This window comes from Theobroma umbraticum, unplaced genomic scaffold, assembly GCF_002168275.2.
Source record: "Theobroma umbraticum cultivar Fairchild unplaced genomic scaffold, ASM216827v3 scaffold_56.0, whole genome shotgun sequence".
In the NCBI taxonomy this organism is placed as follows: domain Eukaryota; kingdom Viridiplantae; phylum Streptophyta; class Magnoliopsida; order Malvales; family Malvaceae; genus Theobroma; species Theobroma umbraticum.
In genome coordinates this window covers 7845848-7853259 of record NW_018397256.1, presented here as the reverse complement: position 1 = coordinate 7853259, position 7412 = coordinate 7845848, and positions in this window count along the sequence as shown.

The window sequence follows — 7412 nt, the reverse complement described above, 5'->3', positions numbered from 1 at the left end:
TATCGAAAGTGTGGTGGGATTGGAATTACTAATTTAGAAGTTAAGAATAAGGCGTTGCTAGGCAAGTGTATATGGAGATATAGGAGGGAGAATGTAAGCTTGTGGAGGGATGTTATTATAGAAAAGGCCAGAAGTGGCCTATCTATTAAGGGTGAGTGTTGGTCGATTTCGATTTCGACAGAATCCAAAATCGCCGAAACCGATATTTCCTTATGATCGATTAAAACTGATCGATCATAAGGAAAATCGGTCAATAGAAACCAACCTCGATTTCGATTAGTTGGAGGTTACATTGGGCTTAGGCTTAAATGGTCCAAAAATGATAAAATCATGAAAAATTTTGTGTTCAGTTTGGGCTTAAATTTGTGTCAAGTCCATTTTTATAATTGAAATCAAACCCATGTTGCTTAAATAAGTAATCCAACTCGTATGATTTATTTTTAATTATATAATTAAACCCTATATAATTTTTTTAATAAAAACAATAACCACCATATTATTTACTTATAAGAATACAAAATCAATAATTTATTTTTTAAAAAAGTAATAAATACCATATATTAAATTAGATAACGAAAATATTAAACAAAATTGAAAAGATAAGGAAAAAAGATTTTCATAAATTGTATATAACATGCAATGAAATTGAGTAATTTATATAATGCAACTCGAACCTTCAACTCCAATTCAACAATTTTTCAAAACATGTTCTCAAAAATATTAAAATATAAAATAATTAGTATAAATAATTGTGTTAAGATAATTTAAATGAAGTATAAATGTATATGTGCATAACACTTATGGATAATATTACTTGAAAAGTGAAAATAGTTGACAAGAATAGCATGTTACTTAGAATCAAAGTTAGACTCGGCCTCAATCTTACATATGGGCTCCAAGGTAATCTTTGATAAATTTAAAAAATAAAATAACAAATATGGCAAAATCTTTAAACAAAGAACTAAAGGTACGTTTGGTTGGCAGAATAGACAAGAATGGAATATAATAGTTATTATGTAGGAATAGGAAGAGATTGGACTAGAATATAATAGTTATTACTTAATTTGATATGACGAATGGAAATATGGTGCGAATAATTATTATAACTTATTGCAGTGTTTGGTTAGTAACAATAACTTCAAAATAAGAAAAGAATATAAAATAAAAAGATAAAAATACCTGTTTTTATTTATATGATTACTTATTTTTATTAATTTTTAAAATATTAATAACTAATAATTTCAATATTAATATTTTATTTATAATTTAATCATAAAATTTTAAAATTTTATTTAATTTAAATATTATTATGATTAATTTTTTATTTTATTTTTAAATATTAATAATTGATAATTTAAATATTAATATTTTATTTATAATTTAATCATTAATATTTTAAAAAACTAACATATTATTTAATTTAAATATTATTATAATTAATTTTTTATTTTATTTTATTCTTTAAATATTAATAATTGGTAATTTATTTAAAATATTAATAATTGATAATTTAATTATTAATATTTTATATATAATTTAAATTTATTATGCTTATTTATATTTAATTTATTTTATTTTTAAATAGTAATAATTTATAATTTATTTTATTAATAATTAAAAATTAAAAATTATTATTTTATTTATAATTTAAAATATTAATATTTTATTAAAAGTTGGAATTAAGAGAGAAAAGAAGGGGAGAGGAAAAAATAATATTTTATATAAATAAAGTTGTAATTTTTAGAACTTGTAAAGGGTATTTTGATTTTTTTTTTATTTTTTGAGTTTATTCCTCAACCATGGAATATCTAATACCATAAGAAAGGGTGGTATTAGCTATTCGTTAGTTTTAGAGGATTTTAGAGAATAGCCATTCCATTCCTTAGACTATTTCACAACCAAATAAGGGAATAAAAGTTCCTTAGGAATAAAGAGAAATGGCTCCCAACCAAACACGCTATAAAGTAACAAAGAAATAAATTGAGAAAAAAAGATACTATATTATGGTAAATTAAACAAAGAACTAAAAAACAAAGAACTAAAAAACAAAGAAGAAATTATCGAAATCAAGTTTATCGATCTCGTCTAAATCATTCTCAAGCTGCTTCAGATGACCACGTGCTTTTTCATATAGCCAATCTTGAGTACAAATAAGTACTTACACGATCTTAGGAATCAAAGAACTCTTATATGCATCAAGCAAATGTCTACCGGTAGTAAAAGTGGATTTTGAAGCAACTATTGATACCGAAACTGTCAATACGTTACAAGCTCCTATATGCATCAAGCACACGTCTACCTCTACTAAAAGTGGATTATGAAGCAACTATTGATACTAGAATCGCCAATACATCAGGAGCAATAATAGCAAGTATAGAAAGCCTATACTGATTGAGCTTTCACCACATTAAAACATTAAAGTCAATATCCTGGCTAGCACCATCATCCATCGGCTCAAATAAATATTTATCCAATTTTGATTTCTACTCCTTTAAACTATTATTTAATTGATGCCTCTTAAAAGCACCCAGTCTTTTCTTAGTAGTTATTGGGTCCTGGCCATCGGAAATAATAACACTGCCATGCCCACCGTCACCACTAGTGACTTGTCTCATTGACGTTTGAGACTTTTGATCATTTTTATCGACATAAGATTAGGGTTAGGGTTGCAACATATTCTTATAACATTGAAACAACTCATCCATTGTTTTTTTTATTAAAGAAAACATCAACAAAGCTTGCTAGGGAGAATACATATCTTACAAAGTAAATTCAATATAAGCAAGCTTTTTCCTCGGATTAAGAATCGAGACAATGTATAACATAAAATTTATTTTTTCCACATTCTCCCAATACTTGTCAAATTTAGCTTTCATTCTCATTGCCATAAACTTCAAATCAACATCATCACTTTGTTGCAATTCAATCAAAGTACCATACACATTAAAAATATAATCAAGAAAAGAATTGGCAGTAATATAAGATGTACCTAAAACATTCATAGTTATATCATAAAACTCCTTCAAGAAAAGAGAAATCCTTTTAATAGTTGCCCAATCGTTATCATTAAGCACCACATCTCCATTCCTCACTAGTTCACTTCTGTAACTACTATCACAATACTCCAATGATACAAAAGCCTTCTCAAATTTTACATCTGTATCTATCATAAAAAAGTCGAATTCCATCTGGCGCATACATCCAAACACGATAAACATTTACTATCAACTCCTACACTAATAACACACTCCTTAAACTTGGTTAATACGAGCAATTGAGTCATTGATATCCTTTAATCTATCAATCACAATAAGATTAACAATATGTGCAATACATCTCATATAAAAAAATTTACTTCCTAAAATACTAGTTTCGACAATATTAAATTTTTTCTTTAAATGTCCTATTACAACATCATTAGAACTAGCATTATCAATGGTAATAAAAAAAATCTTTTGAATCCCCCAATCAATCAAATATTTATCAATTGCCTTTCTAATAGCTTAACCTTTATGACTTGTAATGAGACAAAAGTTCAAAATCTTTTTCTGTAACTTTCAATCTTTATCAATAAAATGAGTAGTCAGATACAAATAATCAATTTTTTGTACCGAAGTTCATATTTTGTGGTGAGGCATATTTTACCAAGATATTATCTCCAAAATTTTCTTATACAAGTTTTTTCATCAACATAAACCTTTTAACAATATCTAGCAATGATCCGTCATGACAATATACGAAATTTAGGACATGCTTCCTTCTTGTGTTTCCTATACCCTTTACCTTTTATAAATCTAAAAGGCAACTCATCTATAATGATCATCTCAGCTAAACTTCTCCTAATTTTATCCTGGTCAAACTTTTAACTACCCAAAAGGTCATCTTTTCCTGATGGAAAAACTAATTCCATTTGATTACTCTCCTCAGTAGCATGGAGTATTTTCAATTTAGGACAAACCTTAACATGATTATTTAAAAAAGTAGTTCTATTTTTTTTTGGTATTAGCACATAAAACCTTATCACAAGGACTACATCTAGCTTTATGACTACCTTTGTCATCAACAAATTTTGTGAAGTGATCCTATATAAGCAATGATGTCTTTGGTGGTTTCTTTTGCTTGTATGGTTTAGAGCTTACTGCTTTACTTCTTACATTGCCTTCAGTAGCATTTACATCAATGTGAGGTGTAGATGTTAAGTCATTAGTTGCCAAATTTATATTCTCCTCAATTTTATTTGGCATCTACAAAAAAAAATATCATATAAGTAAATTTGGCCTGCCAAAGTGAAAAAGAATAATAGTACCAACCATAAACAAAACAAAACAAGTAAAACAAATTAAAATATATAATTCTTTATTTAAAAATTGGATTCAGTTTTTTCTAATATTAATATTGTAAGTATTAATTTAAAAAATTATTTTCTAAAGGAAATAAATAACTTATAAGTTGAAAAAGAATTGATGGGTCAATATAATACTATTTCTAATAATTCCTATACCTTTAGTCATTTTCTAATTTGTCATACTTTAATAGAGCATAATATTATATTGGTTTAAGCTGCTTGGTATTTTACTTACATCACATCAATTATACATTGAGCTTTTAAAGGTCTTTCATCTTTGTTTACTTTAAATCCAAATCTCATTTGATAATTGATAAGACTTGCTGCCTAAATTAATTTTGATTTATGAATATAGAAAACAAAAAAATTAATGTATTGGTTGATATCCTTTTTTTTGTTTTTGGATTAATATTTTGAATTTATTCTTTGATTGATGTGCCCCTGATATGACTCATGTCTACTTTCCATTATGAGAAGTTGAATATGTGATTTTGGGTCAAATTAATCAACAAAAAAATTGACTTATACACATTTTAATTTTTTGACGCATTGAATAGAACTTAACTTAATGAGGGTGTGACATTAATTTATTTGTCAAAATCTAAACATTTCTATGATTTATTGATTAAGGTTTTTAAGAACTTGCAAATAAAATAAATTTTCTTGGAGAAAAAAAAAATCAATGCAAGCATTGATTTGGCCAATGATAGTATGTTATGAATTATATAGAGACTTAAACATAAAAATTTGCATTGACGTAAAAGTTGTTTTATTTAGACAAAAGATAATAATGAAAGGAGGAACGAACAATAAATTGATGAAAGATGTAACTTTGAAATTGAATTAGAACAATAAATTGATAATGAAAGAAAAAATAAATATTTTCAAAAACCAAATAATCAATTGAGCTTACATTTATCAAATATTAATAATGGCATTAAACTTCATAAGAAGTAAAACATGAACATTAGTATATCAATCATAGCACAAAACTTTATTTATGGAAGAAATAATGGTGCTTTGCATATTGGTGAATGAACTGATTTTTCAAAAAGGAAATTGTTATTAAAAATGGAATATGTTTCTTTAAGCTAACAATTAAAAATTCTCACCCAATATCTAATTTGAATTTGTATTAAACGTGTAAAATGTACAAATGAAAAATGAAAATAATTAAATACAACAAATCTATGAAACAATCATATTAACACCCCACAACCTTGAACCACAATAGCAAATAGAAGCACTATAATCCAATGAAAGCACTCCAAAGCTATAACTTAGCATCAACAAGACATAAGACTTAAGAGTGAAGAGAAACTGTGAAAAAACAAAAAAATATACTTTGAAGATGAGATGACAGCAACTCAACAAGAGATGACTGGCGGCTAAAAGGACGACGACAAAAGTAAAGTTAATGATGACAACAACAAGGGTTAGCAATGGATTGACCAAGGTATAAGGTTTTTATGGTTTCAAAGGGGGCTGATTTGATGAGAAAATGTTAAAAATGAGGAAGAGAAAAAAGAAAATGGGGGATTAATGAGGGTATAAATGGTATTTCATCTGATGCCTCAATTTTTTGGTCAGCTCAGGTGGGGAGGAGTGTCCTCGATGACCAAGCCAATTAATTCCCTTAACCATCGATTAAAACCGACACCACAATCAACATTGAAAAATCGAGCTGACTTTGGCCTTCGACATTGGTTCTGGTTGGTTACAACGATGTTGGTTCTGGTTGGTTGTAAGGTTGCTACCAACTAGTTGCTGACTCCTACCATCCATTATCTTCCCAAACATGAGTGTGAATAGGAATTTTTTTACATGTGGAAAAAGATTGTTAGCCCTTTTTTTTTTTCTACTAACAAGTTTAACTCACAAGGTTCTTCTAATCTCAGTTATGTTGTTGGTAACGGAGAGAGCCTTCTGTTCTGGAATGTGTATGGATTGAGGGAGTTCTCTTATATTAAAAGTTTCCTAAGATTTTCGTGCTATCTAATAACAAAAAATGATAAGTGTGCATATTGGGCCAATGCAAAATGGTCAAATAAGTATGGGTCTATTTTGGAAACTTTCATACACCCTACAGTTGGTAGTTTTACTAAAAAGAGAGCCAAAGTTAAGGTAAGAGTCAAATGGGAAGCTTTGAGGCAAAGCCAAATGACATTTAATGTTAATGGTGCTACTAAAGGTTGCCCAAGACTTGTGGGTATAGAAAGGTTATTGAGAAATGTAGTTGGTGAAGTGAAGATCTCCTTCTTAAAACAGATCGATGTTACGGACTCCTTGATGGCTATGATATTTGTTGAGAAGGAAGCTTTTTTAGTGTTCACTGCTTCTAAATGGAAGGATAATCACTCTCTGTTAATTGAAAGTGATGCTAGCAATGTAGTAAAGTAGGTTTAGAATCTGAAGCTGGAGCCATACAGGTTGCTTAAGTGAATGGTGCAATTAAAAGGTGAAAGAGCAGTTGTGGTCATGGGAGATTAAACATGTGATGAGAGAAGCGAACCTAGAGGCAGATACCTTCTCTAAAAATACAATGTGATTGCAATTTGAGTCCCTCTGTGTATTTTAAGTTCGTTGTGTTGTTATCTTTTTTGTCTTTCTATTTGAATGTTGAATGTTTTGATTTTGTTTAGGGCTGGTTTACTAATGTATATGGTTGGGACAAGTGTATATTTTGGTTTATGGGACCAAAGGGGACAAGGTTGAAAGGCTCTCAAACTATATAGCTATCCATAAGAGTCACGATTTTGTTTCTTCTATTCTATATTGTTGACCTACTCCAAATGTTTTTAGTCTAGGGGAGTTGTACTTTTGTACAGAATGTTCAATTTGTTTTGGTTAGAAAAGAGGTTTGGCAAGGTACATCTGTCAATTTACCAACTGAACCTTTGGTCCCCTAAGCTTTTGTTACTTGATTTAAGGAGGTGAAATATTATTTCCCTCCATTTAATGAAAGTTCTTTTTGTTATTCAAATATATATAATATTAGTTTATTTTTTGATCGATTCAGTCTCAGAATTTCAAAATCAAGAATCAGCTAAATAAATCAATCGGATCA